This window comes from Coregonus clupeaformis, chromosome 33 (genome assembly GCF_020615455.1).
Source record: "Coregonus clupeaformis isolate EN_2021a chromosome 33, ASM2061545v1, whole genome shotgun sequence".
Taxonomy (NCBI): Eukaryota; Metazoa; Chordata; class Actinopteri; order Salmoniformes; family Salmonidae; genus Coregonus; species Coregonus clupeaformis.
Window position 1 is genome coordinate 34,628,465 of NC_059224.1, and position 27,505 is coordinate 34,655,969.

General features: G+C 44.8%; 1 pseudogene; it reads left to right on the plus strand.

Moving 5' to 3' along the window:
- The first annotated feature begins 4,570 nt into the window (after positions 1 to 4,570).
- Positions 4,571 to 27,025, plus strand: LOC121549177 (annotated as a pseudogene).
- The last annotated feature ends 480 nt before the right edge of the window (positions 27,026 to 27,505 follow it).

Consider the following 27,505-nt stretch of genomic DNA (forward strand, 5'->3'; position numbering starts at 1 on the left):
ACGACCTCGCACACATCTTTACGGAGCAGACAAAGGTCCTCACAGGATCCTATGGACCTTACTTCCTGGCTGAGCTCATCGAGGCTCAGGATGAGAAGAATCATTCAGCTGTTTGTAAGGTACAGCTATGTTTAAAGTTGTATTTCTTTGTTGTCATGAGAATTTTGAAAGCCAAGTTAACAAACAGATCACCGACCATTTCGAATCCCACCGTACCTTCTCCGCTATGCAATCCGGTTTCCGAGCTGGTCATGGGTGCACCTCAGCCACCCTCAAGGTCCTAAACGATATTATAACCGCGATCGATAATAGACAGTACTGTGCAGCCATCTTCATCGACCTGGCCAAGGCTTTCGACTCTGTCAACCACCGCATTCTTATTGGCAGACTAAATAGCCTTGGTTTCTCAAATGACTGCCTCGCCTGGTTCACCAACTACTTCTCAGATAGAGTTCAATGTGTCAAATCGGAGGGCCTGTTGTCTGGACCTATGGCAGTCTCTATGGGGGTGCCACAGGGTTCAATTCTTGGGCCGAATCTTTTCTCTGTGTAAATCAATGATGTCGCTCTTGCTGCTGGTAACTCTCAGATCCACCTCTACGCAGACGACACCATTTTGTATACATCTGGCCCTTCATTGGATACTGTGTTAACAAACCTCCAAATGAGCTTCAATGCCATACAGCACTCCTTCAGTAGCCTCCAACTGCTCTTAAACACTACTAAAACTAAATGCATGCTCTTCAATTGAACGCTGCTGGCACCCGCCCACCCGACTAGAATCACTACTCTCGACGGGTCTGACCTAGAGTATGTGGACAACTACAAATACCTAGGTGTCTGGTTAGACTGTAAACTCTCCTTCCCGACTCACATTAAGCATCTCCAATCCAAAGTTAAATCTAGAATCTGCTTCCTATTTCGCAACAAAGCCTCCTTCACTCATGCTGCCAAACATGCCCTCGTAAAACTGACTATCCTACCGATCCTTGACTTCGGCGATGTTGTTTACAAAATAGCCTCCAACACTCTACTCAGCAAATTGGATGTAGTCTATCACAGTGCCATCCGTTTTGTCACCAAAGCCCCATATACTACCCACCACTGTGACCTGTACGCTCTTGTTGGCTGGTCCTCACTACATATTCGTCGCCAAACCCACTGGCTCCAGGCCATCTATAAATCACTGTTAGGCAAATCCCCGCCTTATCTTAGCTCATTGGTCACCATAGCAACACCCACCCGTAGTATGCGCTCCAGCAGGTATATCTCACTGGTCATCCCCAAAGCCAACACCTCATTTGGCTGCCATTCCTTCCAGTTCTCTGCTGCCAATGACTGGAACGAATTGCAAAAATCTCTGAAGCTGGAGACTCCCTCACTGACTTTAAGCATCAGTTGTCAGAGCACCTTACCGATCACTGCACCTGTACACAGCCCATCTGAAATTAGCCCACCCAACTACCTCATCCCCATATTGTTATTTATTTTGCTCATTTGCACCCCAGTATCTCTATTTGCACATCATCTCTATCATTCCAGTGTTAATACTAATTGTAATTATTTTTCACTATGGCCTATTTATTGCCTTACCTCCATAACTTGCTACATTTGCACACACTGTATACATATTTTCTGTTGTATTTTTTACTTTATGTTTTGTTTTACCCCATATTTAACTCTGTGTTGTTGTTTTTATCGCACTGCTTTGCTTTATCTTGGCCAGGTCGCAGTTGTAAATGAGAACTTGTTCTCAACTGGCTTACCTGGTTAAATAAAGGTGAAAAAAATAAAAAATAAAAATATTTGTATATCCTTAATTCAACTTCAGCCAAAACCACAGGAGAGGAAAAAACGTCAGCCCTTATGATTATTAAGCTCTGGATCAAGTCAGCCATTTTGTTGTTTCTGATGTTGTCTCTGTCTGTTTGTTTTATCATTGGCATCAGTAATCTCTGATCCACTGTCAAAGCGGTTTAAAATTGAACATGTAATAGTGGCGGTGCAGATGCTATTGCCTGGTTCATAGAAATCCTGCTGGGGTCCATTCCCCCAGGACTTAGAAGATGGCAAATCTTTCCTCTACTCCCTGCAACTCAAGCTGACATGTGTTCATGGCAGCATATGGTAGATGAGAGTTGACACTCTGCCAAGACATGCTCTCACTAAACATATTGTGTTCAGACATCTAGCATTTGTTTTTTTGGTGGGGGGATTTGTTCTCCATTCAGAGAACAAACAGCACAACATTGCCCAAGAGGGATGTACTATTCAGACCTCTCTTCCTCTTAGGAACATCGTAAATGTAGTAGTCCCCTGTAGCTCAGTTGGTAGAGCATGGGGCTTGCAATGCCAGGGTTGTGGGTTCGTTTCCCACGGGGGGCCAGTATGAAAAATGTATGCACTCACTAACTGTAATCGCTCTGGATAAGAGCTTCTTCTAAACTATAAATTATTTACTTATTGTGCACTTTAACTATGGTACCATCAGTTTATAAAGGTCTAATTTGGAAACCAACCATCTTTAATGTGCCACACCTAGGGCTGTGGCGGTCATGAAATCCTGTCAGCCGTTATTGTCATGCAAAAGACTGCCGGTCTCACGGTAATTGACCGTTAATTAACATAAACACGTTTAGCATCTCCAGGCCTCCAAGCATACACGCCACTGATGTGCTTTTGGAACATCTACATTTTAAAAGGTATAATAAATCAATGTAATATACACCATCACAATAAATACATTATTTATTTTAGTCAGGTCTAAAGAAACATTATGATATGAAGAAAATATATTTCAGAAGAACAGAATATGAGTTGGACTATTGTAGGCCTATGTTATCTGGCTATGCTCCATGCCATAGGCTGTGGGCTTGTTCATTTAACTTACAAGATATGCTTATAAGTCCCATGCCATTATTTTATTTTATCAGATTTTATAGTAAGAAGAATATAATTGAACTTAGCGGAATAAAATAGAAAGGATATAAGCGTACAAGTGACCATTTGAAACAGGTCCTAGCGGAGCGTGTGCTTAATATGAGCAGCTGAGAAAATAAATATAAGAACGCTTATTTCACTCCATGCTTCAACCACTGTTTGAGGATCATGCTCTCGCTGCCCAAACTCTGTATGCCATGGGCTCTCCGTCCTTGTTCCTGCATCTACCCAGTGCTTAATTTTGGGAAACCAAGTTAAATCTGTTCGGGAACATCAATAATAACATGTTTTCGCAATGAAACATATTTCACTAAACTGTTGACAGCCCGAGAGAGGAGGAGATGGAAATGCATGGTGGTGAGATATTCTGTATAGCTGAAGGTAATGTGTCACTCAATTCATTATGAAAATATAAACAGTTCCCTATTACTAGGCTATTCAAAATCAAATACAAATTCACTAATTGTAGGCTAATCGTAAGCAGCCCTGCACAATCAATGAACCAACAGCATCACCTAGGGCTATAAGTTCTCTCCCAGACTCATGGATAGAAATGTTGGAGCGTAGCATAAGGTAACCAGTCCATCCAGTATGCATGATAATACAGTCTACACTCAACAGCGATTACATTTACATCATTTAGCAGAGGCTCTTATCCAGAGGGACTTACATTTTTATTTTTTTCATACTGGCCCCCCGTGGGAAACGAACCCACATCAATGCCGGCAAAACCCTCCCCTACCTTGGACGACGCTGGTCCAATTGTGCGCCGCCCATGGGTCTCCCGGTTGCGGCCGGCAGCGACTGAAGCTGGACTCGAACCTGGACTCGAACCAGGATCTCTAGTGGCACAGCTAGCACTGCGATGCAGTGCCTTAGACCATGGCGCCACTCGGGAGTGGTCTAATTAAATTGTTGAATTTTGGAGTATAGACATCTTAAATCAGTTTTGTTTAATGTTTTTCTGCCATGCGTAATATGTGGTAGGATATGTTTTGTATAACGGCACAATCATAATTTTAATTCAGTTTTTTTTTTCAGGCTTGAGCTCATAAGCCTATGCATATGCATAAGCTCTAGTATGCATATGGTTGTTTTGAATTAATCATCAACTTAGAAAGCGCTGTCCATTTAGTTCTGTTAGGCTTTGAAACAACATCCACAACAACCATGTTTTACACTGTTTCAACCTGCTGTTGAAGTTCTTCAAATTGATCATCACAGTGAGGTGAGTTTTAAAAGTACAATAGGCCTACTGTTTTGATGATAAGTGTTTGATGTGATTTTCGATTGCATTTGCATTGATGTCAGTGGTTAGAGGGACAATAGAGCCCTGAGTACCCGGCCATTAGGACCTGATGGTAGTTAGCAAATTGGGTACTACAGAGGCATGTTCAGAGTGCATAAAAGGAGATTACCTTGACTCAATGGTCACGTGGTATTTTACTGTGGTCATGACTCATGACTGCAGTAATATGGTCACCACAACAGCCCTAGCCACACCTCAAATGAAAGTTGTAGCCTAGAAAAAATAATTGGTCAACTTTTATAGTATGCACATATATTACTAGTGTTAAAACACACAGAGGAAATATACTATCTATTTAATTACAAATGGCATTACAGTATAATGACTGTGTCTGTCTGTGCACTGTCTTCACAAAATGAGAGAACTGCAGTGGTTTTCATCAGTGTGAGTGGTGACATCAACTTGAAGCTCCTCAAGGAGTGCTTTGAGCTTGGGCCCTTCAACAGTCTGCATAAGCCCAGCCCAGAGGACCTGATTGAGACGGCCCCAAAGCCAGAGGAAAAGGGGCCTCCAGGGAACACCAACACCACCAGCCCACAGGTTACTACTGGAGAGGTACAGTATGAGATGAATATGACCCAGGAGGATCCATGTGTCCAAACTACTGTTAGGCTACAACACAATACTGCAATACTGTAAGGCTATAACAGATATGCCATTGTCAGGCACAATGTAACATATTTGTTTGATTACGTGAATTGCAAGGTGTCATCACAGGATGTGAACCAGAGAAAGGATTTGGATCAAAGTGAAGTTACAGCCATACCCAGTGAAGTATCAGAGGTAAACCAATTATGAAGTCCTTATGGTATAACCTTCATGTTCACCTAGCTATGTGCTCTCCTTCATCTCATATTGATATATTAACATTGTTTGCTCTCGTTGCAGCCGGTGGACACCCAGGCTTGTGCTGCAGAGCTTCAGGATTCAGAAGTGACTCTGCAACCAAGAGTCTCAGAAACACCCAATGTTTTCTGTATTCAGTTATTTGTCATCAACAAGAAGTTTGAAATTAGGTAAGTTCAGGGGAAGATCACAAGCATAATTTGATTACTAAATAATTAATTGATGAATTAATTAATGATCTAGTCATTATATTGGCATTGTTTGGATGAGAGCTTAACTAACCCATTAGAAGAAAAGAAAGGGTAACTATTTCAAAAAATAAAGAGGAAATACATTCCCATTAATCAACGGTGATCAAATTTAATTTGGCTTTCTCCACTTTATGAATATGTGGAAACCTTTCACTTATCATGGCAGCCCTCCAGTGTGTATCAGTCTTGTGCTGTATGAAAGAGAGCGAGGGATTGTTAGTTGGCTCCCGCTGGGTCCCTCACTGCCCAGCTGTTCTGAAATATGGAAGCCAGTCACTCCCCACTGAGAATGAGCATGTAATTAATGAGTATGGCGCTTAAAGTGACAGCAACTTGAAGGAGAGAAGTTGAGCTGAGACCTACGGGCATTGTACTCAGATGGGCAGATTGCTTGGCCAGTTGTTCCACTGCTGTGATCTCCATGTTGGCTCTGATTAGAGCTTTGGCAGAAACACAGTTTCACTTAATTTCCTTCATTCATCTCCTACAGATCGGTGGACTTCCTGCCCAATATATTACAACTTTTCATTATAAGTACCCTCTTATAAGTTTTTGTCACGTTCGTTCATCGACGGGTCAGACCAAGGCGCAGCGTGATATGCGTACATGTTTATTAAATATTAAACACAACGACAAAACAACAAACGAAACGTGAAGTCCAAGGCAGCACAACACAACATACCTTAACTGGAACAAGATCCCACAATCCACTAGTGCCAATAGGCTGCCTAAGTATGGTCCCCAATCAGAGACAACGAGCTACAGCTGCCTCTGATTGGGAACCACACCGGCCAACATAGATCTACACATAATAGAACACCAACATAGAAATACACAACATAGAACATACACACCCTGACTCAACATATACGAGTCCCCTGAGTCAGGGCGTGACAGTACCCCCCCCAAATGTGCGGACTCTGACCGCGCAACATAAACATAACTGGGTAGGGGCCGGGTGGCCATTCCGCCTCGGAGGCGGATCCGGCTCCGGGGGTGACGACCTCTTACTCTCCGCCTCCCTGTTGCGCCCCTGGTCTGGTCTGGACCTCGGCGCGCTACTTCCCCTCTCCTTCCTCCCACAAAGTACCAAGCCCTGTCTGGACCCTGGTGTGGGAGACCCCGAACCTGGAGAGGGGCTGACGTCTGGGTCTGGACTGGAACCGCTGACCGGAGCTGGACCGGGCACCGGTGGAGCGGACTACTCAGGCTCCGGACTGGAGCCGCTGACCGGATCTGGACTAACCCCGGTGGAGCGGACTGCTCTGGCTCCGGAGTGGAGCCGCTGACCGGAGCTGGATCAGGCACCGGTGGAGCGGACTGCTCTGGCTCCGGAGTGGAGCCGCTGACCAGAGATGGATCAGGCACCGGTGGAGCGGACTGCTCTGGCTCCGGACTGGAGCTGCTGACTGATGCCGGACCAGGCACCGGTGGAACGGGCACGGGCCGTGCCTAGACTGGACACACTCACCACTGGTCTGGTGCGAGGAGCAGGCACGGGCCGAACCGGACTAGGAACATGCACCACTGGCTTGGTGCGAGGAGCAGAAACAAGCCGGGCCGGACTGGCGACGCGCACCACTTGCTTGGTGCGAGGGGCAGGAACAGGCCGGGCCGGGCTGGCGACGCGCACCACTGGCTTGGTGCGAGGCGCAGGAACAGGCCGGGCCGGGCTGGCGACGCGCACCACTGGCTTGGTGCGAGGGGCAGGAACAGGCCGGGCCGGGCTGGCGACGCGCACCACTGTCTTGGTGCGAGGGGCAGGAACAGGCCGGACCGGGCTGGCGACGCGCACCACTGGCTTGGTGCGAGGGGCAGGAACGGGCCGGGCCGTACTGGGAACACGCACCACTGGCTTAGTGCGGGGAGCAGGAACGGCTGGACCGGACTGGCGACACGCACCACTTGCTTGGTGCGAGGAGCGGGACTGGGTTCCTTTATTAACCCCCGCTCCTTCTGCTGCCTAACCAGCTCCTCTCGCCGTGCCTCTACACCTTCCTTCTGCTCCCTCTGAACCAATGGCCCCCGTAATCTGGTGGATCCGCCCTGTCGCGGCCTCCTGCTGCCTCGTCGGCCTCCTGCTGCCCCGTGTGCCCCAAACATTTTTTGGGGGGGATTGCCTCTCCACCCTGATCAGGGCCTCCCTCTTTCTTGCCAGATCCTCTCTCATCTCCTGCCAAGTCCATCCTCTCTGCTCCTCCTCGGCACACTGCTTGGTCCAGGTCTGGTGGGATCTTCTGTCACGTTCGTTCATCGACGGGTCAGACCAAGGCGCAGCGTGATATGCATACATGTTTATTAAATATTAAACACAACGACAAAACAACAAACAAAACGAAACGTGAAGTCCAAGGCAGCACAACACACCATACCTTAACTGGAACAAGATCCCACAACCCACTAGTGCCAATAGGCTGCCTAAGTATTGTCCCCAATCAGAGACAACGAGCTACAGCTGCCTCTGATTGGGAACCACACCGGCCAACATAGAAATACACAACATAGAACATACACACCCTGACTCAACATATACGAGTCCCCTGAGTCAGGGCGTGACAGTTTTATTACTAAACCCATTTATGACTGACATCCTATACTCATTGATTTCCTTATTGCGGAGGCTCTTTGAAACTGAGGTTATGTGATAAGCATGAAGCCAATCTCCTTGTCTCATCCAGGACCTGCATCATCTCTGTGCCCAAGCTGGCCCCTGAGTTCCCCCTCCTCCAGAGCTTCCTCAGGGTGGTACCACACCAGCAGCCTACCCCAGGAGCTCTACATCTTCCACTGCTCTGGCCTGCTGAAGTGGGTGTAATATAAAAATGTGATTGGGTACAAAGTGCATTTTCGTAGCATGCATCTAATTGTTTATCTTAGGATCAAACCGAGATGGATGTTAGTGGGGAATTGAAGAGAGACATCCCCTAGATCAGGGGTCACCAACCTTTTCTGAGTCAAGATCACTTTCTGAGTCAAAATGCAAGCCGAGATCTACCACTCAGAAAAAATAAATAAATAAATGTAAGCCCATGCAACATTAACCAATTAAAAACTAGTTCTGTAGCAATTAGGATTGTGCAGTAGGCTATAGGCCCAATACATTATCACTGCATATTGGCTATGCTTGAATTGACCTGCCAATGTGGTCCTCTGTAGCTCAGCTGGTAGAGCACGGCGCTTGTAATGCCAGGGTAGTGGGTTCGAGCCCCGGGACCACCCATACACAAAACTAATAATAATAATGTATGCACGCATGACTGTAAATCGCTTTGGATAAAAGCGTCTGCTGAATGGCATTGTGAGGCACAGCTAAGTGAGCATGATAAATCTTTTTTTTACTGGACTGATGGCCTGCATCTGATGGTCAGTCTGAGGGGAGGGAGCAGCGGTGAGGCAGCCTCTCACCCAACTCACCATTCCTCCACTCTCCTTTCCTCCGCTTACAAAAAAAGGGGAAACAGTCTTCCAGCTGATGGCAAAACTCAAGTCACACTGCATTATTTCTGCCTTATGCACCAATTCATGTTGTTACTCCTATGACCAGAGAAAGTGAAATATTCCTTGATATTAAAAAAGACACAAACCGCTAATAATAACAACGCAAGCTTATCGGAACACTTTGCTATGCTCATTCATTCAAAAACAGCAGCTCTTTGCTGTATTCGTTGAGTTTCTCTCTAGTCATGGTTTTTAAAGTTTTTAAATGTCAAAATATAAACTTTGCTGTGCGTTCTAGGCTTCTTTTTACAGTCTATGGCTTGAGGAAACTGCAGACACGGTGATCTGCCGCTAATAATAACAACGCAAGCTTCTCGGAACCCTTTGCTATACTCACTCATTGCAGCTGCTGTGCTGGTTGTAGCGTGAGAGGAAGTAGGGAGAACGCACATTTTATGGCTTATAAAAGTATTGACAGTGCTGAATAACAACTTAAACATGAACTTACTCATAAAAACAGCAGCTCTTTGCTGTATTCGTTGAGTCTCTCTCTAGTCTTGGTTTTAAAAGGTTTGAAATGTCACAGTATCAACTTTACTGTGCGTTCAAGGTTTATTTTTACAGTCAAAGGCTCGAGGAAAGTGTGCAGACACAGTGATCTGAGCTATCTGATTGACCAGTGGTAGACCTATATGTGCACTTCGTTTGCTCTCTGGGCCTGCCGGGTAGGCAGAGTTCTACCTTCGGACACATGAAATGGTTGAAAATGGGAACACTTTGCCTTCCCGGCGCTAGGACTGCTGAATCAAGTGCACCTACCGCCAAAACACATTTTTTAAAATAGGAACGTTGGCTTTTTTACAGAAATGTTTGGTGATCGACTAGGAATGTCTTTGAGATCAACCAGTCGGTGACCACTGCCCCAGATGTACTGTATATTGCTTGTGTAATGTCAAGCATGATCTTGTTGTCTTCTCAGGACATTTGACATGAGGCTGGTGGTGTCTGCAGACAGGCCTGCTGTCTGTGACATGGTGAAGAGACTCAGTCTGCATGAGAGCCTGCTGGGGGACCTGGATGTGTTTTACCAGGCCCATAGAGACATGGTCAGTCACAGACACAGAGGGCATATTACTGCCAATAGGACACAGGATAGTACAATAACCACTAGCTCCATTTACCTTAGCTAGTCTCAGTATATCAATCAATCACACAAAACAGTTCCAGTGATTACAATTATTATGTTGGAAGTCTTGGAGTATCACTGATTGATTGATGGTTTTTGCAAGGAACCAAATAATTACCATGTAAACCACATTGCCAGTGGTGATTGACACCCCAGCTGTCAAACATGACTATGACAGAGCTCCAACACAGATAATTACTTTGGAAATGAAAATGGAACCATATTTATGTGTAATATCTCATCTCCCGTCCTCTTTTTCTCTGGGTCTGTCTTCCAAGATGGAACACACTTGTAGGTGTTTGTGGCCCATGTTCAGAACCAACTAGTTGGGATTGTAATTGTTAGAAAATAGGAGGCAATTTTCTTGTTTATCTTCACTAGACACACTCTCTCTCTCTCTCTCTCTCTCTCTCTCGCTCTCTCTCTCTCTCTCTCTCTCTCTCTCTCTCTCTCTCTCTCTCTCTCTCTCTCTCTCTCTCTCTCTCTCTCTCACTCTCACTCTCACTCTCTCGATATAGATTACATCTGAGCCAACTATAACATTGAAAACTTCATCTACTTCAGCCCCCACCGCTATGAGGAGCACGGCAAACTGTCACTTTGCCCTCAACCCCATCTTCCAGCACTACGCCAAACACTTCCTGAAGGAGGCGCTGCAGCTCGTCCACAAATCCTGCCTCTACTACCCAATCTACCCCTCCTACCACAGCCAGAGGGTGAGAGAAACAGCCTAAGGACCGTAAAGCTTGCATTGAGTGACTCCTCAATGTGCTCATTCCAGAGTGTGTGCGTGCACGTTGTGTTCAGTACCAGATAGCGCCTGCCCAGCCACCAGCTCTCTCCAGGGTTAGGGCAGCAGGTGCTGATATAAGACTGCCAGCTCCAGCTCTCTGGACTGTGAGAAGACATTTCCTCACTGTGCAGAGGCCTCCTCCTCTTCCTCCTCCTCCTCTGCTAATTACCTTCTACAAACATGCACCAGATTGGGAGATGAGGGGTAAATAGAATTATGGAATTATGGAAAAGCTCATGGGAGAGGGAATCATCATTTGAGCAGTGGATGGTGGAGCATTGGGTTGGCCAGCCATGACCGAGGCAGTAGAAGTTCTATAAAGTAGAAGGAGTTTCTTTCTATTCAGGAGCATGTTGAAGGGCATGTAAATCGTGTAAACCAGCTTCATCTGAACTAATATTGTCTGCGTCCCAAATGGCACCTTATCCCTTTACAGACCTCTTATGGGTCCTGGTCAAAAGTAGTGCACTATATAGGGAAAAGGGTGCAATTTGAGATGCATCCTATATCACCTTAGACTTGGCACCTGTTAGTCACCCCCATCCCTTGCCTCCATCAATGGTATAGCTCATAGGTATCACTTCACCTGACCTTTGCCCCTTTTCTTCTCCCCTCAGAACTCCTGTGCCAATTACCTGACCTCTGTCCTGAACTGCATGGTCCCGGTGCGCCCGCGACGCCAGATTGTTTACCCTCTGGAGGAGCTGGGCATCAACACGCCATCCAAGCAGATCACCAAGGACCAGGTGGGCACAGCAGCAGCTGGTGAATATGATTTAACATGCCAGGGAATGCAAATGGGCAAATACCCACTGTCTCCAGGTTAACAGAATGAGCGGGAGAGAGATGATACTAGACAGAGCTAGAGTAGGGAGAAAGAAGGGAAGTATCTTTAGTGTGAGTCATTTACATGCCCACAAGAGGGCGCTGCTTTAAAATTGATGGATTCCCCACTTAGCGCGGTGTGTTTATAACACAGATATTTGTGTCAAACAGTAAAATATTGTGGTGGATTAAATTATTTTATGTGACTGATAATTATTCAATCAAGACTAAGGAGTCCCATGTACAAACAGCATTGCAGTTTTGAACAATGCATATAATGAGCTGTAGAGATTTTTCAGTGGTATTGTATATGCACAGCTTTTCTTTAATAGTCTTTCCAAACCCACCTCCGCAGGTTATTTTTAAAGAGCTTATATTTATATAGATGAGGGCAGCAGATGGTTGCTCTGACAGATGGTTGGGGATGTTTGCCTCTGCTGTTTAACAAGGTATAGCAGCATAGTCCACTTATCACACTGTCATAAACCAGTGTCTGCCGCACCTGGGCTGTATCTCAATAGTTGTAACTAGCTTCCTCTCCTTGTGTCCTTTTCCTCCATGATCACTAATCTGGCTGGAAAGAACAGGTGGAAGCAAAATAGTCTAAAGTAAACCTAACCAGTCTGTTCACCTATAAGGTCATGGAAAAAAGGAGACAAGGAAAGGAAGCCATTTCAGACTAACAAAACATAGCCCTGGACCTGTCCTTATTCGCTTAATCAAACACTTGTGTTGGATTTGCTGCAAATGTAATGTTATTCTAAATCAGAACTTTATAAGGTAATAGTTTCACTGTTTTACTTTTGCTAATCACAGCACATTCCTTATTTTATTTTACAGTCTATATTCTCAACATTTTGTAAAATAGGCCTAATAATATCAATGGCGCTTTAGTCCACAGCATGTTCTGAACCATAAGATAGACGCAGCACAGTTATGCAACATGTTGCTGTGCTTTTTAATCTTAGATCATAGATTTAATCGGAGACGAATTGTCCCTATATGTGTCACGTGTATCGCATGGCACTCCCCTCTCCCACAGTGCATTTGCAGATACACCTGCATTCGCCCATTCCAGCCCATCCAATTTAAAAGCTCTATTTAGTAACACGGCAACCATCATATCCAGGCTGCCGTGTAGATAAGAGGAGAGCAGAGAGCTGCTTCGCAGCTTTGTCTCTCAGGGTGCATCCCAAATTGTACCCTATTCCCTAAATAGTACACTACTTCTGACCAGAGCTCAATGGGCCCTGGTCAGAAGTAGTGCACTATGGGAATAGGGTGCCATTTAGGACGTAGATGCAGCTTTGTGATGTAAGCCTGGTGTCTAGCACAGATGTATTAATCAGATTTAAAGCACCTGTTCCCTCTCTATCAATATGGGATCATATTACACAGTGCCATGGTCACAGCACCCGGCCATTATGTTAGAAAAAGGTTAGGCAGCATCTCCACAGGGATAGGAAATAGGGACAGATGCACCTGCCCCACGCTATACCTATCTGCACATGACAAATCAAGGTGATTATTTTTGAGGGTGTTCTTTACAAAGTGAAATAAAGATGTCATTAGCTGAACTGATAATTTTCCTGCACTTTAATTACATAGGTTTGATAACATTTGCTCATTTTCACATGAAGAGTTAGAATTTACGTTTTATGTTTACATGTGTTCTTTTAAGAACAGAGCAGGTGCTACTGGCAGTAACAAATATTATTCAAAGGTTAATTCCACCCCCCCCGTTTCCCCTTCCTTTGTGGTGTGCTGCCATTTTCCATCCAACAAGGTGTATAGGGGAACCAATCTAGCTAATTAGGAATGCTCAAGGACCAGTTAGTGCACTAAAATCACTGTGTGATTATTAATAATCCATGTCAGCATTTGGAGAGATGGAAAATTCTGTGGATAACACAATGTTCTCTGCAACTATTCTTACTCTGTACCATATGTTGAATGCTCTGACATTTGGACATTTATTTTCAAAAGGGCCAGTACCCATAATGAATGAGTTAGTATTTAAGTAGGAGCGCTGGCACTTATTAAGTTTCACTCAGTGCTTCCAGTGCCTCCGTCTAATATTAAGAAATGTCCATATTGTTTGGTATGAACGCTGCTAAAAGAATATTAGAATGTTTGGGCTGAAAGCTGGTACTTTCTTTTAGGTAGTTAAGTGCTCAGGGAAATGCCTGTCTAGGGTTTTAGGCCATTGTCATTGAAAGAAACCCAAATGGAAAAATGGTGTGCACATTATTAATACAAATAAAGCTTTAAGGAATGCAATAATTGTGTGTGGCATGTATATTGGTTAAATTGCTGGAGTGACTGAAATATTAACATTTTAGGAGAGACATGTTTTGAAATAATCAAACAAATGAATCTTTTACTTTTATAGACACTCTCTCCCTCTTTGGCCCAGGCCCCATATGCACTCAACCACATCAACCAAAAACTAACCATGGAACCAAAAGTCACCATCGATGCCAGGATTGTGATAGTGAGGGCATCAGACACTGGATTAGCTTTTTTTCCGAGGTGCTCGCTTTTTGGTAAGTATTGAGAAATTGAATACGAAGCATTCATAAATTGCATTTAGAAATGTGTGTTTTGATCCAGTTGAGAGGTGCTTAGATCTTAACCCGTATCTGAAGGGCACAATCGCCAGATTATATGACTTAATACAGAATATTAATCCGCCTTCCTGGGCAAATACAAAATCTGCATGGGAGCAAGACATGGGTGGCAAGCTACCCGATGACATATGGCAACATAGGATTGAGCGTATCTACACCTCATCATTTTGCTAAGGCACAGGCTCATTCAGTTCAAAGTTTTGCACCGTCTCCATTGCTCAAATGACAGACTGGCAAACATATATCCAAATGTTGATGTCAAATTTTTGAGATGCCATCAGAGTCCAGCAACTGTGGGACGCATGTTTTGGTCATGCCAGTCTTTCAGTGGCTTCTGGGACCCCATTTTTGAGCCATTCTCACACGTGTAACAAAACTATTAGCCCCAACCCATTCACTGCTATTTTTGGAGTACTTCCCCTAGATCAGAATGTTACCACGTATCGCTGCTAGCTCGCCGCCTTGTCCTCTTTCACTGGAAGTCTGCAAAGCCGCCTTCCTTTATGCAGTGGGTTAAGGAGGTGATGTCATCTTTGCCTATGGAAAAGGTAAGGTACACTGTGCATGGGTCCCCATTCATAAAATACGTGGAGATCCTGGATTTTACATAGTGTAACTAGTATATATTAGTAAGCAGTCATGTCGGATCTAGTGGCCATATATTGTGCTGATAAGTTTCAATAATAATTATGGACACCGATTTTTGTATTTTATTTTTATATTTCAATTGTTTTAGTTTAGTTTTAGTTTCTATCATTGTCTATTTTTTGTCTTATTACATTTTCTGTGATATCCTTGTATGACGCCTTGGTGGGGTGGGTGGATGGGAGGGATGGGTGGGTGGGTGGGTGTGTGTGTGGGTGGGGGAGTAAGGGGTTGGGGTTGTTGTACGGTTTTTCTTTCTGTTCTCATATCTGAAAATCTATCAATAAAGTACATTCAAAAAAGAAATGTGTGTTTTAGAGGAAGCTCAATGACATCCACCTCTAGATGATTGTAATTAGTGGGAGTGACTGGTAGGTATTAGAGAAGCAGCTTGTACAGCTTTAACAGCTGTGATTAGTAGAAACATGAGTAGGGAAGCTAATAGGCATAACCACCCAGAGCAACATGTGTGAACACACTACCATCCCTTTTCCCACCAAGGCAATTTATACAACCAGCTTACTATTGGTGTTACTCTGAATTCATGGTTACCTTCAAACAAACACCAACAGCACACCTTTTGTTATTACAGTATTTTTTGCATAGTCATAAATAAGTCGTTTTCTTAACTCTTCTTAATCTATCTGCACATGCAGTGTGTGCCGATTCTTGTTTCTCAAAGTCTTGATGTTTGGTTAAATGAGGCATAGTTCTAGGCTTGGATGAAGGCCAGCACACACACGACAACCCTCCATGACAATGAGTAAAAACACTTGTCTAAAGTGTCTGTCAACAGCATTCACTTGCAGAATGAGTTCTCCAGCATTTGTCTTTTATTCCAGGAATCCAATCTCTGAAAATGTCACCAGACCTTTGATTGGTTAGAAAGTGGAGGCGCTGCTACATGTTTGCATTCATCCCATCTTTGTGATTAACTGTTCCTCCAAACAATATGGCGTTTAGGCCTGCTCATTCACCATGAGCCGATAACTGCCAGGCAACCGGGTCATTGTGTGTGGATGTGAAAGCAGCGCGGAGGGAGGGAGTGTGCATAACGCAGGGAAGGGGTTGGCAGGCAGGAGCACCGGGGCGTTGGGCACACAGCTGCCTGGGGCTGGCATTCAGGAGGGCCGAGCGCTGGCCCTTTAATTAGCCACTCCACTGTTCTCCTGTCAGGGATCTTCTGCAGAGATCTGTGTTTGCTGTCACTAATGACTTGACTAATGAGGCAGTTAGTGTCCACTAAATTAATGGTGAGGCGGTGCTAGTAGTGGGCCTGGGTGAGTGATGGGTCAGCTTGGGCCCTGCTGGGCCCCCTTATCAGGCCAACCCAAACGGCTGGCCTCCAGCTTTCCATCCTCCTCCATCCAGCCCACCCCCCCCCTCCTCCATTACTCAGTGCGACAGGGTCAGAGTTGGGGGAAACAGGGCAGACAGATAAAGAGGTGTTGGTGTGGTGGGGCTGCTCTGCCTCTCTGCCTGGTGGTCAGTGGGGTGGGGGGAGTGGGGGGAGTGGGGCGTCGGGGTCACAGCGGCCGTCTGTCAGCGCCTGATAACAGACAGACAGAAAGCCAGGAGCTGGTGATTTGGTCACGTCCAGAGCCCAATAACAGGCCTTAATGCCTCAGTGCTGGGAGTTAAACCCACCTTCTGGCTCAGATTAACACAGAAAGTTGGATTGAACTGAGCTCTGATTATTCTCTGTTCATCAGAAAAAGTAACGTTATGACTATAACTACTGTTCCCTGAAGGAAGGAAACAAGGTACAACATACTATGGGGGAGTCGCACTCTCGTAACTTCGGTTGAAGGATCTAAAATCACGCCTGACAAGGCCAATGAAAAATGTGCCTCGCTGGAAGCCCTGCCTTACACAGGTGATAAGCGTGAGGCTTGGATTCATTCCTTCAATTTAATATATATAGGATATAGCCATGACGCAACATCACCTTTGAGTCGCCTGGGGCGAATTGAGTACATGGCCGAGGCCAAAGCCATAAGCAGGGAGGTTTTGCAGGAGAGGATCTTCAGATCCACCAACTCCAGAGGCTCAAACAGGGCCGTACACAGTGCCTCCAAAACCAGTGCCAAGTCCCATGTGGGTGCAATAGGTTTAGAAACCGGTCTGAGACCCCGGTGAGGCTCCATCAATTCCCACATGACCCACTGAGATAGTGGCCATGTACACTTTTAACGTTCAGAATGCCTGTCCCTGCTCAAAAAGCTCCTGTAGGAACATAAGGATGACCCTCACAGTGCACTGAAAAGGAACACGTCCTTTCTCTTGGCACCAGAGCTCAAGCGCTTGCCACTTATACGCATACAGCCCTCTCATGGAGGGCACCCTTGCAGACTGAATGGTAGCAATAACATTTAGAGGGAAACCTCTAGCCATCAGATTGGCCTTCTCAGGGGCCAGGCCCATAGGAACCAAATCTCCGGCCTGGGACAACAGGTGCGCCTGGGACAACAGGTCCCTGCGCAACGGGAGTTGCCACGGGTCACCACCTAAAAGGCGAACGATCTCCACGAACCAAGGGGCCAACGGGGAGTTACAACAATCAATAATAAGCCCTCCCGGTGTGCCCTCTCCAACGTGGGCTGAATCAGAAACACTGGCAGAAACTCGTAAAGGAGGGTCCGAGGCCACTGGTGCGCCAGAGTGTCCGTTCCCATCAAGAAATGTATACGTCACTGCGCATTTTCTCGCGATGCTTAAAGATCTACGTCAGCCTTGCCAAAAATGCCCCATACCTGGGAGACCAGCAGGGGTGTAGCCTCCACTTCTGAGAGAGTGGGTTCTACCTGGATAAAATATATACACCCGAGTTGAAGCAAACGGGGACATGCATTGCCCATCAATAGGGAGTGAGCCAAGGTTAGGAGGGAGAGAGACAGCATCTCTCCCTGTCTGTTGATTCACTCCACCACTGACATATTGCCGGTTCTGACCAGCACAAGCCGGCCCGACAAAAGCAGGGGGAAGCGCCTGAGCACCAGATACGGCATTAGGAGCTCCGGGTAACTGATATGCAGTGCACACCGCACCGGTTTCCACGTAGGTCTAGAATGGGACACAATGTTCAGTCCATTTTCGGAACCAGGAAATACTAGCTGTACCAGGATCTTCCGGGATCTTCGACATAGGAACCACTCGTATTGCTTGTTTCTGGAGACTAGAGGATATTTCCTCCCTCAAAACGGGCGTTGAGGCCGCGAGAATAGTCGATAGCGTGGAGGACGCACAACAAATTGTAGCCTGTTCCCTGGCATCACCGTTCACATGATCAAGGGCGACACTGCAGATGCGCACCATTGGATGGAGCAGACAGCGAGCCTCCCATGAAGAGCCATCTGAAGGGACGGGACACCACCTTGTAGAGTGGGAGAGATTGGTTCTTCTTCCATTTCCACCACTCTTGACAACCATCAAACTCACATGTGGGAGACAACACTTTTGACACCTGTGAACACTGTGGAACTTTGGGGTTGAATAAATGCTGCCAAGGTTAGCCTAAAGCCCGGCCCACACAAGGGCTTCGATGATCATTCCTGTTCACACTGAGGTGTAATTGAAGGAATAAATCCGAGCCTCACGCTTATCACCTGTGGAAGGCGGGACTCACAGCAAGGCGCGGAATTCATTGACCTTTGGCAGGCGTGACTGTAGATCCTTCAACTGAAGTCGCGAGAGTGCGACTCCCCATAGTATGTTGTACCGAAGTTGACTGACTGAAAGGGAATACACTGGATTAGGCTGCCATTGTGAACAAAGACTATGGTTGAGTTATTTATTCTATACAGCAAACCGAGTGTTAAAATCTATTGACATTAAAGGGTTGTAATAACTATTGTGTTGACACATCTGTTTGTGTTGCCTGAAAAGGTATTTTTTTCACTTCATACACAAATGTGCAACTTAGATGCAGTGCATTCACTAGACAAGATCAATCACTTTCTCTCACAGAGAGAGGCAGCAGACTTACAGGCGATCTAAAGCTTGACATGACATGGCTCAGCCCAGTGTACATCTCCTTTTCACTCAGCACCATTGAGGCTTTCTCTGTTGTATTACCAATGGGAATAATGTCCATTTGGCACGGAACAAAGGAGGACATTTACATCACAATAGACCTTTTACACTCCTGATAGTAAACGCATAAGAGGAACACTACAGGCTGGGGACAAAACCAGACAAAACAAAGGAAGGGCTTTTATTATAAGGCTTAGAAAAGAAAGGATTTTTTATGTATACCGATGTAGATGAAATGCAATAAGGGTATTAGATGGAGGCATTAAGTTGCATCTGCGCCCTCTCACTCAGCTCTCAGAGAATAACAGCACACTGCAGATAGAGCCGTAGCTCTTTTCTCTGTGATTCCCTCTATTCTTCCTGGAACCAATGTACTGTATGTCTAGAATTAGATTTTCCCACTACTACACAATGGAACAGGAACACTGACATATAATTCTTGCCGAAATACACCCATTTGTTCATCAGGTCAAGACCATTTGTGTTTAGGTATGATGAAGTCATAATTTCTCTGAAAATACATGTTCTCGTATTCTGCGCTGGACAATTCCTCCAGATAGTGCAGTGCTCTATCTATGCATTCTTCCAAGACTGGCTGAAGGCCACTGAATTGTCAGAAGCAGGGTCATCTTCCCAGTAATCATTATGTTCCTTTCCTGCTCCAGCCCACACCTGCAGGTTCAATAACATGACTCTGATCTCCACGCATGGCTTCCCAGGCTACTACACCAAAATAAAGTATGAGATTCCTGTCCACAAGATAAGATACCTGCAGCTTCTCTTAATATCATTCAACGTCTACATGGAAGTCTGTCGTCATCAATGTCAATGGAAATGTACATCAGAGCTTAGGAATCATTTAGATCGCATGGATACAGAAATGGCCTGTATTACAAATGTATAATACCCAGACGCAGAATATACTGTATCTGCCTATCAAAGACATCTTTCAGCAGGCTCTATAAAAGCTTGAACATACTACATAATGAACATCTGTTGTAGACTGTGCCAAGCTGACTAACTTCACTCTCCCTGTCCACTACCCACAGCCATTGCTACTGTGACAGGGATCATACCCAGCTGTCTCTGCACTCCTGGATCAACGTAGTGACGGGCAAGATGGTGGGCATCGACAGGGCAGCCAAGCACGTGCTGGTGTTGGGGGGCAGGAAGGTGCCCTATAATCACCTCATCCTGTATACAGGCCAGCAGTACCAGATTAGAGGGACATATAACACACTTGTCTACTACAGGGGTGACAAAGTAATTTTTCCCCGGGGGCCACATTCGGTCTTCAATGAGGTCCGAACTGAAAATGTGTTATTTCCTTGCCGTCAAAATATCCATATATATTTTTTAATGTTCTATGCTCCCTGACTGTCTAGCTTTCATTTAGGTGATTATTAGCAAGCTGAACAATTTCAAGAAACTGTATGAATGTAGGTCCATAATCATTTCAACACAGTTCTGATTTGGTTTTAGTTATTTTAAAGTATATTGAGTTTGTATTGGACCGCCTCGCGGGCCGGATGTTCGACACTCCTTGTCTACTATGTAATAGTGTCAGGTGAAAAGCACACTCTGGGCTCTATTTTAAAAAACCTAACACAATGATAAATCTTAGCGCTGGTGGTAGCGTTATAGGGTTCAGGGGTGTGTCAGAAATATTTTTGTTATTTTCACAACCGTAATTATGGGCGCAGTAGCTGGCGATGGTGCTAAAGGGCTGGGTTTTGATGAATAAACAAGTTGTGGGTGTGTCAAGGCTTGGCCTCTCACTGGCCAATCAGAACAACGCTCCATGGCTAAATATGTGGTTGCTTCAAGTTGTGTATTTACGTTTTTTAATGTATTCCATTGTCATCAATTCCAATTAGAATGTTAGTCCATTATAGCCTAGTTCGTTAAATAGCCTTCCCCATATTTGCTAATGTTGAACATGTTTGCAGTCCACATTGTTCTAATTGCATTGCTTCAATATGGAAATACATTGTTAAACATAGGCTATAGCATTCACACTAGGCCTACTGTAAATTGCAGTCTGGACATGGACATGCCAAAGGTAGTCAATCAACAAGATTACATTCACTAAGCTATTGACGATACAGTAACTTGTTTTAAATAGGCTATGTCTAAATACAGTTCCAGGCACCATAATTGCTCTTTGTGGACATATAATACAAACAAGGCAACTTAGGCTACAGAGGGTTTTACGCACATCCAAACTTTTAACAGGAGCTGGATAAAGATCCAATATAAAGACAAATGGGGAACGTCCACTCAAATATACTGCTCGCAAATGTAATGTTTTATAAACCTCATGGAACCATCTTACAGGTCGTATTTGCACTTCTCCAGAAATAGCAGACGAAATTGCATTGCATTCGAGCCATGTACGATCTCACCATAGATGGGTTGGCTGACAACGTCTATACAAAATACTAGCTCCTGTCAATTGTATTATTGCCTATGTGCGAGGCAGATTCTCAAATAAATCTGCCGTTAATATGGCATTATAGGCTGAATAGTTTGGAGGAGCTTGTCTTTGGTAATCAGAAGAGGGGCACTCTTTGAAAATGGGGATGGATAGCCTACTTCAACAAGCGAAATGCAGTTATGTGAATTGTGAATAATAAAAAAGGGCAAAAACCTTCAAAGCACTCTCAGTAGACCATTTAAAACCCCTTTATTCATAGACTACTTGGCTAATGGCCAAGATAAAAAAGCTAATGCAATGCTGCTAAACCAGCGTTTATTGAGGGGAGGGTAGGCTATGCTTGATTATTGTATTTTATTTTATTAAACGAATTGGGGGAAACAAATAATTGTTTTATGTTTCTAAATGTGAGATTCACCGGCACAAAAGGCACATCATTCCTTCCATGGGCACTGTGCGTCACGGCTGGATAGGCTGCGCTTCCACTCTCAAAAATCCATGATGCCATTACCAACTTCTTTACTGTTAAGACCTGCTTTTTGTGGGTCTTAAAACTATCCATTAGCGCTGCATGAAATTGTCACTTTTGCGCTTGTTTTTAAGGACAAACCTCAAATATTGCCACCCCTTACACGTCAGCGCAAGCGAGCTAATGTTACATGGGCAAATTGCCAAACCTTCCGTTGGGATGGAAAATGCCAAGCGTGTCAGCTTTTACATGACGAAAAAACGAACGTGCGTTTGACACTGGCGCTTCCTTAGCACCAGACGAAAATAGAGCCCTCTGTTTCTATAGATAGAGCAAGTTATTTCGACATAATCGTCATCCTTTCTCAATGCCGTGATGCTGTATTGATGACATACCATGCTTTTTTTTTTTTTACGTGCACAATGTTGAATGATTGCTGTAAGGATTTCTGGATTCTTCCCTGCTAGGTTCCCTGTCCCACTGTTGTGGACATAAGCCAACTTCCTCCCAACAGCCAGCTCCCAGCCCAGCTGTAGATACACAGGCCTTTCCCATCCAACCTCTTTACCCTCAAGAACCACCACGACTGTGTGACAGTCTACCAGTGGCTGCTGAAGAACTTTGTAGAGCTGGAGGGTTTGTATGTAGCCTGGGTACCAGTCTGTTTGTACCATCATGCCACTCCTTGTCATACCAAGCAAATGCTGAGGAGTGGCACGAACAGACTAGTAACCAGGCTAGTATGTACAGTGCATTCGGAAAGTATTCAGACCCCTTGACCTTTTCCACATTTTGTTAGGTTACAGCCTTATTCTAAAATGGATTGCATTTTTTTTAAATCCTCATCAATCTACACACTATACCCCATAATGACAAAGTGAAAACAGGTTTTCATAAATTATTGTAAATGTATTAAAAATAAAAAAACTGAAATACCTTATTTACATAAGTATTCAGACCCTTTAATATGAGACTCGAAATTGAGCTCAGGTGCATCCTGTTTCCATTGATCATCCTTGAGATCTTTCTACAACTTGATTGGAGTCCACCTGTGGTAAATTCAATTGATTGGACATGATTTGGAAAGGCACATACTTGTCTATATAAGGTCCTACAGTTGACGGTGCATGTCAGACCAAAAACCAAGCCATGAGGTCGAAGGAATTGTCCATAGAGCTCCGAGACAGGATTGTGTCGAGGCACAGATCTGGGGAAGGGTACCAAAACATTTCTGCAGCATTGAAGGTCCCCAAGAACACAGTGACCTCCATCATTCTTAAATAGAAGAAGTTTGGAACCACCAAGACTCTTCCTAGAGCTGGCCGCCCGGCCAAACTGAGCAATCGTGGGAGAAGGGCCTTGGTCAAGGAGGTGACCAAGAACCTGATGGTCACTCTGACAGAGCTCCAGAGTTCATCTGTGGAGATGGGAGAACCTTCCAGAAGGACAACCATCTCTGCAGCACTCCACCAGTCAGGCCTTTATGGTAGAGTGGCCAGACAGAAGCCACTCCACAGTAAAAGGCACATGACAGCCTGCTTGGAGTTTGCCAAAAGGTGCCTAAAGGACTCTCAGACCATGAGAAACAAGATTATCTGGATGCCAAGAGTCACGTCTGGAGGAAACCTGGCACCATCCCTACAGTGAAGCATGGTGGTGGCAGCATCATGCTGTGGGGATGTTTTTCAGCGGTAGGGACTGGGAGACTAATCAGGATCGAGGGAAAGATGAACGGAGCAAAGTACAGAGAGATCCTTGATGAAAACCTGCTCCAGAGCGCTCTAAAACCCAGACTGGGGCGAAGGTTCACCTTCCAACAGGACAACGACCCTAAGCACACAGCCAAGACAACGTAGGAGTGGCTTCGGGACAAGTCTCTGAATGTCTTTGAGTGGCCCAGCCAGAGCCCAGAATTGAACCCAATCTAACATCTCTGGAGAGACCTGAAAATAGCTGTGCAGCGATGCTCCCCATCCAACCTGACAAAGCTTGAGAAGATCTGCAGAGAAGAATGGGAGAAACTCCTCAAATACAGGTGTGCCAAGCTTGTAACGTCATACCCAAGAAGACTCGAGGCTGTAATCGATGCCAAAGGTGCTTCAACAAAGTACTGAGTAAAAGGGTCTGAATACTTATGTAAATGTGATATTTCAGTTTTTTACTTGTAATACATTTGCTAACATTTCTAAAAACCTGTTTTTGCTTTGTCATTATGGGGTATTGTGTGTAGATTGATGAGAAAAAATACAATGTAATCAATTAAAGAATAAGGCTGTAAAGTGACAAAATGTTGAAAAAGTCAAGGGGTCTGAATACCTTCCGAATGCACTGTATGTACTGTATGTAGGAAGTGCTAAAGGCATGATAACCCCCTTACATTAATTTCCACTGATGTGCCATTATTCAACAGCATATGAATAATAAGGGTAATTAGTGAGAGGGGGAAATCTTTCATCTCTCTCAAACAGGTCTGCCTCCTCCATCTCCCTTCATTTACAGGGTGATATTAATTTCTGAGAGGCTTGTGTCCCAAATGGTAATCTATTCCCTATATAGTGCACTACTTTTGACCAGAGCCCTATGGGCTATAAAGGGAATAGGGTGCCATTTGGAACGTAGGCAGAGAAAAGGTTTTCTGTTTTCTGCTGATGAAAAGTCTGATGTCATTAAGTATAATTAATATTTTTCCTCTGAAGGAATATGAGATGTGCAGTGATCCAGATTAAGCCTATTATATTCACTAATTAGGGGATCTGTTCATTATGGAGGATATCATTACAAAATGCAAATTACTGTTACTACAAATTTAATGTTGTAGACAGGATGAAAATGTGTTGGAAATGGCTGTATTTTATTTGTTCCTTATTCCAAACATCTTTTTTTAAAGGAATGGAGGGATAAGGAAAAGGAAGGAGGAATAATAACGAATATAAATCATAGAGCAAGCATTTCAAGCATTTCAAGTGTACTGGCAGGATTGCCCTATGCAGTGGCTCTGTTGTAGCTTTCCACTTCAGCACCATGGACAGGGACACAGAAAAGAACTGACAAACAGTGAGGTGCTTCAATAAACTGCTTTCGTTTTCTACAAAAGCATCAACTTCATGTTTGCCGTCCCCATAAACATGATTACAAAATGTTACATGTTGGATTGTCACTGGCTACTCAACCAGTTACTTGAACGCTTATATGGATTGGGACAAAAACACACTACTATGCAATTCTTCTCCCCCCCCCAAATTGTCAAATACAGTCTTTTTTATACAGGCCTTAGCAATGATTTTATTCAGGCTCTACATCACTGTCTCCCAAATCAACTGGAATGCAACCATTGTTGTTCGTCCCATTTAGGATAATAAGCACAAGGGTAGGAATGCCTACCTCGAGGAGAAAGCTGCCACTTCCGAAACCTGTGCATTAAACGACCCATTCACTGAGGCTAAACTAATTTAGATCCTGCTTTGCTGTCATTATTAGCATCATTGTGTTTTCATCACCAAGGCATGTCTTGCATGCAGAGGCTGAGCTGTAAGAATTCAGAGGTCACTGGGATAGCTGCTCTCATCTCATCCCCCCACCACAGCTCTTCACTGACAAGGAGAAGATTAGGCTGTCTTTGTGTGGTTGCCTTGCCCCCTTGTTGAGTAATTTGTCTGGCTGTAATAGATTTCAATCAATCCTCCTCTTGTGATGGTAAATTGCTCACTATTCATTCAATCTCTGTTCTTTGTTGTAATGTCCAGTTTTTATGTTGGTGTGACAGATAATACCATCATCTACAGCAACACCATCGATGTGTACGCCTGTGTGGGGACTCTGTTAAGCCTGGGTGTCGAAGGCTTTCGCATCCACCTGGTCCATCTGCCCACTGATGAAGACTCTAGCTGCAGCCCCAGCTCCTGCTTCAGTAACCACTTGGTGGAGAAGGCCATGAAGAAGGCCTTGGAGAACAGTGGGGTCCATGTTCACCACAACTGCCTGCTGGCCCAGATGAATGACGGACAGAACCCTGAGTCAATCACCTTCTTGTCCTTCACCAGCGACAGTCAACCTCTCAGGCTGGAGTGCTCTTTAAGTCCAAATCAACAACACTGAGAGAAAAGAGGGCTCTTACTAGGGTGTAGTAACCTTATACTTGATTCAGTGAATTGTGTAAGAGGTCTCTAAAATTGATTTTTATATTTGTTGTCATTTAGCAGATGCTCTTATCCAGAGCAACTTACAGTTAGTGAGTGCATACATTTTATTTTTTATTTTTTTATATATTTTTTTATACTGGCCCCCCATGGGAATCGAACCCACAACCCTGGCATTGCAAACACCATGCTCTACCAACTGACCTACATCCCTGCCGGCCATTCCCTCCCCTACCCTGGGCCAATTGTGCGCCACCCCATGGGTCTCCCCGTAGCGGCCGGCTACGACAGCCTGGATTCAAACCAGGATCTCTAGTGGCACAGCTAGCCTTAGACCACTGCGCCACTCGGGATTGTACAAACCACAGGAGGTTGGTGGCACCTTAATTGGGGAGGACAGGCTCGTGGTAATGACTGGAGCGCAATCAGTGGAATGGTATCAAATACATCAAACACATGGTTTCCAGGTGTTTGATGCCATCCCATTTGCTCTGTTCCGACCATTATTATGAGCCGTTCACCCCTCAGCAGCCTCCACTGGTACAAAAGTGGTCTGTGGTATTTTTTTCCCAAAGTGCTTCAATCATTGTTGTTTTCTTATTGTCCATTTTTATTGTGGATTTCATAATCTTATGAGCAGAGTAAAATAGCTTGTAGCAAGAGGGTTTTGATACAAATGTAGTAAAACTGTTCACGTCCTTGATTTCTTCTTGTGGGTTTTCATGAACCTCTCCTCCAAAGGGGTGGACTACGATGCCTTTCAGTCCATCAACAATGCCTGTCTGGTGTACGACGGCCGACTGGTCATAGACACCACCTTCCATACCAGCGACTCCACCATCCATGCTGCCGGGCCTCTCACCAAGTTCCCCCGGCGCTACCTCGCAGACCAGTGGTCCCACTCCAGATTCAACTCCAGGGAGGTGTGCCAGGAGCTGGCTGCTATTCTGCTGCCCTTCTTCGACCCCACCCTGGAACCGGCCATCAACCCTCCAGCCGACCTGGACCGCCTCATCACCATCTACACACAGGCCAAGATTCAAGGTCTGCTGCCGTCCAACAAGCGGCTTATTATGTTTACCCAATAATAATGCATTCAATCACAGTTGGGCTCAATTGAACTCAATTGATTGAACATGAAATTGATTTAAATATGATTGAAATAGCCTATATAGGCCCATGTAGCCTATGTATCTGTCACAAGCCGGGCTAGAACTCCGGTCTCAAATGTGTAGAGCTGGGGGTACTACCCCTTAGCCACAGAGGAGATGTTGTAGGACCCAAATGAAACACCCAAGGCAATACTCCAGGCAAGTAGATTTAATGTTCCAAAACAGGAGGCAAAACAAAACAACTCCACGAGGGAGAAAAACAAACTAAAGATAACTTGAATAACTTACTAGGACTGACACGGTGGGACAAAGCAGGAGACACATAGACAGGACGCAAAAACCAAGTGAGAAACAAGGGGAAAACACACAGCTAAAATACTCAAGGGGAAACAAGGCACAGGTGACATAGATAAGCTAATTAGGACACATGAGGAAAAACTAAGGCAAAGGGGAACA